General features: G+C 24.9%; 4 non-coding genes across 4 annotated transcripts; all 4 read left to right on the forward strand.

Annotated features, from left to right (window-relative positions):
• Positions 1 to 3,098: 3,098 nt before the first annotated feature.
• Positions 3,099 to 3,198, forward strand: LOC122721423. The gene has a single exon (XR_006348102.1). It is a non-coding gene; the product is annotated as a small nucleolar RNA Z157/R69/R10 (small nucleolar RNA).
• A 78-nt stretch (positions 3,199 to 3,276) lies between these two features.
• Positions 3,277 to 3,366, forward strand: LOC122721424. Its single transcript, XR_006348103.1, has one exon. It is a non-coding gene; the product is annotated as a small nucleolar RNA R11/Z151 (small nucleolar RNA).
• A 62-nt stretch (positions 3,367 to 3,428) lies between these two features.
• Positions 3,429 to 3,539, forward strand: LOC122721425. The gene has a single exon (XR_006348104.1). It is a non-coding gene; the product is annotated as a small nucleolar RNA Z152/R70/R12 (small nucleolar RNA).
• A 58-nt stretch (positions 3,540 to 3,597) lies between these two features.
• On the forward strand, positions 3,598 to 3,723 carry LOC122721433. Its single transcript, XR_006348112.1, has one exon. It is a non-coding gene; the product is annotated as a small nucleolar RNA snoR80 (small nucleolar RNA).
• The last annotated feature ends 3,403 nt before the right edge of the window (positions 3,724 to 7,126 follow it).

Consider the following 7,126-nt stretch of genomic DNA (forward strand, 5'->3'; position numbering starts at 1 on the left):
AGATTCTGGACACTACTGTAATGTAATATGATTAAATGATTAAAAAAAAAAATTTGGATGTCCACTTTAACATCTGTTAGCCATGTGTAAATCACATGAATCTTTTTTTTTTCCTGATTAACTTGAGTTTCGTTTAGTCCAATTTTAGTTTAATTAATAAATATTATTTAGTCGAATTTTAGTTTAATTAGTAAATATTATTTAGTTAAGTAACTCGTTGTACCAAAAATTTTATCGAAGACTTAAAGGGAACTCTTCAAAATTTAAAGAAGACTTAAAGTAGCCTTTTACCTATTAAATAAGATGTAAAGTTTTAAAATTAAATAAAAGTAATATAGTAATTTGTTTAGTAAATCAGAAAATGAAAAATTGGTCCCTCTTAATTTTATAGGCTGAACTTGTAAGCTTAAAAAATGTTAAAAATAATTAAGTTAATTTTTTGGGAGCTTATAAGCTAGTTAAACATCCTTAAATTCGCGTTTTGCACTTTTCATTTAGGACTAAACAAGTCATTTTTTATTTTTTTTTTTGTGTTAAATATGCTCATAATTTTGTATTTAAGGTTAAACACGTCTTAATGTTTTAAACCATAATTTTTTAAGAAATTTTTGGGCTGTGATTTTTGTTGACATTTATTGAAAATAAATCTAAATATATAAACTCAATTTTAATTTTTCATCCTCACTATTAGTGTTGTTGGAATATTAAAAATATGTTTACCAGTCAGTTGAAATGCTAAAATGTCCATAAAATATGAAAAATTATATAATATCAATGTAGATGTTTATATGGTATGAAAAAAAATAAAAATATTTATTTAAAAGTAATTATTATATATATATATATATATATATATATATATATATATATATATAAATGTAAGTTAATTAATTTTTTTAGAGTTCATTCATTTATAATATATATTTGTCTATTTATCTAACTTTTATTATTTTGTTATTCCATATAAAATTGACTATGTGGAACAAAAGCGGCACTGTATTAAATAATATACAAAAAAAAAATTCTAACCGATTAATAAGTCAGATAGTTATGAGGTAGAAATAGAAGTATGATAGAAGATATTCTTTTTTTTTTTTTTTTCCCTCTTTCAAGTCGACATTCTCCTTTTTAGTGCCACAATGCGTTTATATCCTCCCTGGCACTTATTTATCCAATCCAATAATTCTTCGACTTTTTTTTTTAGGTATCCATCCGTGAGTTTCTTTTCATCATTTTTTATATTATTCATAAATCTTTTTTGATTTGATATCAATTATCACAATTTTATATTTTGACACTGATTTAGAACTGTACAGTACTTGATTTGAACTCCTTTCAAATTAAATTAAATTAAATTTATAAAAAATAAATTCAATAGATTTGGGGCAAGGTACAAAAAAAATTATCCTTTTCTTATTTATACTAGTAGAACTTCAAGTAATTAAAGTATTGAATAATGTAAATAGGCGTTATTACGGGGTGAGCAATATTTTATTAAAATTAAAAAAATCGATTAAACTAAATTAATTTTAAAATTTATTTTGATTTGATTTAATTTTAAATTTCAAAAATTTTGGTTATTTCAATTTGATTTAGTTTTAGTTAGAAACAAAATAAAAAAATTAAACCGAATCATTTAGTGATAATAATATATTATTTTCAATAATATAAAGATATTAGATCATGTTAAGATTAAAATATTTTAATTAAATTTTAAAATATTATAAATAAAGTGTAAAAAATAAAAAAATTATTAAAATTTCAAATCAATCAAATCAAATTAAATCAGACCGATTCAATTCGATTTAATTTCTAACTAAAATCGATTCAATTTGGTTTCCATCAATATCAAAATTTCGATTTTTAATTTATTCAATTCAGTTTGATTTAAAATCAAATCGATCGAAACTCTCAAGTGTTTTTTTTTTTAAATGAAAACTCTTAGGTGTTATTGGGTCTGAAAATCTAAAGGTTAAATTTTAAATGTTTTACTGTTTTATAATTTAATCTAAAATTTTAAATTTTAATATAATTCAACTCAAAATTTACAAATTTATTTTTCTTTACCATTAAATTTCCAAAACTCCATATTTTTATATTTCATTTTCATCTCTTTGGTGTAAGAAATCACAGCTGCATAGTATTTGTACTTGTATTTTAAAAATTAGCTTATGCTATTAAACAGTGTTAAATTATCAATAAAATAATTTTAAATAGTGAATATATAATTTTTATTTTGATAACATTGAAATGATTTTTTAAAATAAATATATTTAAATTTATTATAATATGCTACTGATAGAGTATTTGAAAAGTAATAAATCAATAAATATGAAATTTGTTATAATTTTTACTGAAATTAATAATAAATAGGAAGATCATTTGTATTAAATTATATAGTAATGAAAAAAAATAAATTTAAAGATTTTAAATTAAATTATATAATTTTTAAAAATTTAAATTATATTATAAAATAATAAAAAATTTAATTTTTTTATCAATAGTCTTTTATTTACTGTTATGTGAATATAATAAAATAATTAATGTGATATTTATAAAATTTTAAATCATTAAATTAAATTATAAAATAATGAAAAATTTTAAATTTTTTATATCAATAGGCCATTTATTAACTATAAAAATTATGAAAATTAGACATTTTAAACTTATGAGTTTGATTGAAGTTTTTTTAATAAATTTAATATCCCCATCCTTAAATAAGGAGAGAATATGCCAAAAGAAAAGAAATGGCTGTTAAGAAAACAATTAAATCCCATTGCTTTTGCTAAAAGGATTCTGCGTACGGGCTATTTATGTTTGATCTGCGTCTGAAATCGTGGGCCAAGTATTGGGCTTCGCTAATTCAAAGTTCGGCGGCACATGAATCGGCTCAACTAACAATTGCACTCCACTCCGTAGACGACTGAGCTGCCTCTCAATTCAAAACCCTAATTGCTATACCTCTATCCCCTATATATGCATGTCAAATCCATTCTTCCAATTCGTGCTCTGCCTCTCGTCGTTTCCACTCGGTTATTAGATTTCAAACTCGTAAAAATTATGTTTTCTGTTCTTTCTTTTCAATCATGATCTTTAAGAAGAGTGCAATGATGAAGCATTTTTTTGTGGACTAGAGTTTCTGATCTGGGAATCTCTCCTAGAAGTTGAAGACTAACCCTTGGCTGTCTGAGTACTCTTCTTCCCCCCAATTTCTCCTTTTCTTTTCAACTTTTTTTTTTATTAATCTTTTTAATGGATTTTAGATTTGACTGGAAGGGGCTTATGATGATAATATAATTATCTTAGCGGATTTCAGTGAGATAAACTTATTTATCAGTGATCTGATTGTTACACACACTGAGGCCTTTTCAATTAATTGAGAATTTTTCAGATCTGAAATTAGGGATTTGGATAAAATTAGGGATTTGGATGCTGTGATGAGGTTAAACACTAATGTGTTTGAAGGGCAGTGGACGGGTGCCATTTTCGGACTCGCCGTGAGCCCATCTAATTAACGACTTCTCCTTCCACTGAGCCCCAATCCCAAATAAAAAAATATTAAATTTTCCGATTGTTATTGGATTAATTGCGCCCATTACCAATTCTGGGGGATTATCAGTTCCTCTTGGCATAATGGCTCGGGCGCTATATCTGATTCTGTGGCTTATCCTGATTAATGGCTTCTTTTCATGTCATCTAATCCTGGAAACACCACATATATTTTTCAATTTTAATTCTATATTTTTGTTTTAAATTGTAACTTTTATGTAAATTTTATCTATAATTTCATTTTCAAACATTTGTAATTCGTGAATCCTGAATTTAAAATGGTAATTGAAACGAGCTTTGATCCCTCAAATTTCCAAATGGTTAATACAAGATCCCCCTTTAAAGTCTTCACCATAATAATCAATGTTAAAAGAAAAATAATCAAATTATCTGATTAAAGAAAAATCAAAATATCTCGTGTTTAATGAGCGAGTATACAACTGAAAATGGGAAGAAAAGGTTACATGAAATATGAAGTCGTGGTTAATGCTAACGACTCCAATGTCACATCAAAACCCAGATGGTGAATATAGTTTGTGAATTGGCTTGGCAATTAGGGTTATAGGGCAATGACTCTAATTAGGGATTTTAATAAACAGAATAAACAAATCAAAATTGGTTTTCTGGTTGGAGATGATATTAATTTCATTTATAATTGTAGAAATAGACTACAAAATACAGTACTAGCCTCAATTAACAGGTCTAACGCCAAAGAGTCCATGGGTTTAAAAAGTAGCCCATGAAAGCAAGATTCGGAAACCCAACAGAAGAATCTGAATTAGGCCCATATCTACCACAAAGCAACAGAGGCACTACACCCAACTCAGGAAGATTAGGCCACTGGTAGCCACGACAAAAAGGTTTATCTCCCTCTACACTGCTGAATTTGGCCTTATGTTCTGAAGATATGCTTACAGATCTAACCACTGCATTTGAAAATAGATTGCTCAGATTCTAACGAGGATCAACCATTTCAAAGGATGTCGGTAAAAGTGGATGGAGATGTTTCGTGACTCCTGTACACCTTTCAACTGTTATAAAATAATTTTAGATTTTAAAAGATTTTATGGTGGTTAAGATTTTATAATTATTAAAAATTTTATTTGTAAGATTTTTAAATTATTTAAATTTAATATTTAATTTAATTTAATATTAAATCTGATTTTTATAATTTTATTATATTATTTTAAAATTTTTATAATTGCTTGCAAACTTGCATCTTATAAAGAATCTTAATTATTTTACTTTATTTTTTTTTCTTTTTCTATCTTTTCATCTTTATAAAAAAAAAATATTTTTATTATTCTCACCGAAAGTTAAGTATAAATTCTTGTTGTATTATGAAAATTAAATTAAAAAAATCAAAAAATTAAATTTTAAATGGTTTAATTATGGAGATTGCAAAATAAATTCTTACTTAATAGTATTCAACACGACTCCATTTTTATTATTGTATTCTATTTTTTCAATAATTTTAAAATTTTTTCATTTAATGGTGAAATAAAATCTTATCTTTATTAATTGTGAAATAAAATCTTATCTTTAATTATGGTAGTAGAAAAGCTAAACAATCAAATAGATAAATTTATTATTATTAATATTTTTATTATTATTTTTTAAACATTTTTTTCGTGGACAGAAATGGTATCCATCAATTAAATATTAAATTTATAGACTCAATTTAAAATAATTTTTTTAAAAAATTAAAAAAAAAAGTTGAAAATGTATGATAATGAGATCCACACAATTACGTAGTGTTTGAAAAATCAAAAATATAACCAATATTTCTTTTTATTTTTAAATTATAACAAATTTCTTATTTTTAATATTTGCAATAAATATCTAATATTTAGATAAATATGAATTAATTTGTAGAATAAATGATTTATTTTTTTAATTACAAACTAGTAGGATAATTTTTTTTATTCAGTTGGATATTAAAAAAATATTCATTTTTTAAGTAATTTAATTTTTTTATTTTATTAAAATAGAGGTGGACACATATTCGGGTAAATTAAGGTCAACCGCAAATTAAAGATAGAAATAGAATTTTAGCTCCACCTTCCGATCCAACAGTTACTTTCTCTAAAAATTGTCAATATATATAATCAATTATAAAGTGATGGATAATTGCACTTAATTTTTTTTAGAGTTTTAATAATTTTTTATTTTTAAAAAGTTTAGAGTAATAAATTATTATGAACTATTATTATTTTTATATGTAGTTGTATTTATTTTATTCATGGTACTATTAAGAATAATGCAATAGAAATAAAATAAAATAATAAATTGATAATACTTCTATATATTATAAAAAAATTACAAAATTTACTTTAAATATTTAAAAGGGTGGGATATTTTGTTAAAATTATACTTTATGATCCTTAAAAAAAAAAGGTTGAAACTTTATTCACCAAGGGATTTATTTATTTTAAAGATTTAAAAAAAAAATATTTACGTGGTATAAAGGTATTCTTGAATTTTTATATAGTGAACAGTGATATGAGATATTTCACTAAGTTTTAACTAGGTATATATATTTACAAAATTTATATATAATGAACATATCATTATTTGTTCATATATGAATGATATGCTTATATTTAATATAAGTTATAATATAGCATATGAAATTAAATATTTTTCTATTTATAAATTTGATATAAAATATAAAGGAAGCAAATGTGATTTGGAGTATTAAAATTGGAATGGTTGTATAATTATATCACAAAAGCATTAATATTAAGTTTTTTTTAAAAAGTTTAGATATCTCAATGTCAAATTAGTGAGTACCCATGTATTGTTAATTCTCAAAGAATAATGGAAATTATATTATTACTCAATTTAGATATGCATATATTATTAGAAGATTGTTGCATTTAATAAAATTTTCAGACTTAGATATATCTTATGCTATATAGATGATTTACACATAATATAATTATGATCATTGGGCTATTTTAGTCAAATTAAGAATTATTTGAGAGGTACTATAAGTTATAGTATTTTATATAGTGGATGTCTCTCTGTATTAGAAGAACATAGTGATATTAATTGAAATTGAAATTCAAATAAGATAAAATTCACTAGTAATTATATATTTAATTGGTAGTGTAATTATTTAGAAATTAATTATTATTATTGTAATACCCGGCTAGACTCCGGTATCGGAATTCCTACCGTCCGGTGGAATTTCAGATGTCGGAAGCCTCTAGTAGGGTAGAAGTATGTTTTCATAAAATGTTTTAAGGTATTTCATGGTTTTAAGTAAAATGGAAATGAGTTTTTGCATAAAAATGACCTTGAAGGAAAACTCAGGTTCGGCCGCCGAACATGCATGCCTTCGGGAGCGCCTTTAGGCCCCCGAAAGCATAGGTGAGGAAAGTCCAGGTTCGGCCGCCGAACATGGCATGCATGCGGAGGCACGTTCGGCCTCCGAACGTGGCCTGGCCAGCCACTATAAAAGGGACCCTTAGCCGAAAATGGGCGAGCTTTCTCCCCATTTCCGGCCAAGGTGAGCTCTCCGCCGCCCCTCACCGATCTTGAGTTCTTTCCTTCCCATATTACTTGATTTTCA

This window comes from Manihot esculenta, chromosome 12 (assembly GCF_001659605.2).
Source record: "Manihot esculenta cultivar AM560-2 chromosome 12, M.esculenta_v8, whole genome shotgun sequence".
Classification (NCBI taxonomy): domain Eukaryota; kingdom Viridiplantae; phylum Streptophyta; class Magnoliopsida; order Malpighiales; family Euphorbiaceae; genus Manihot; species Manihot esculenta.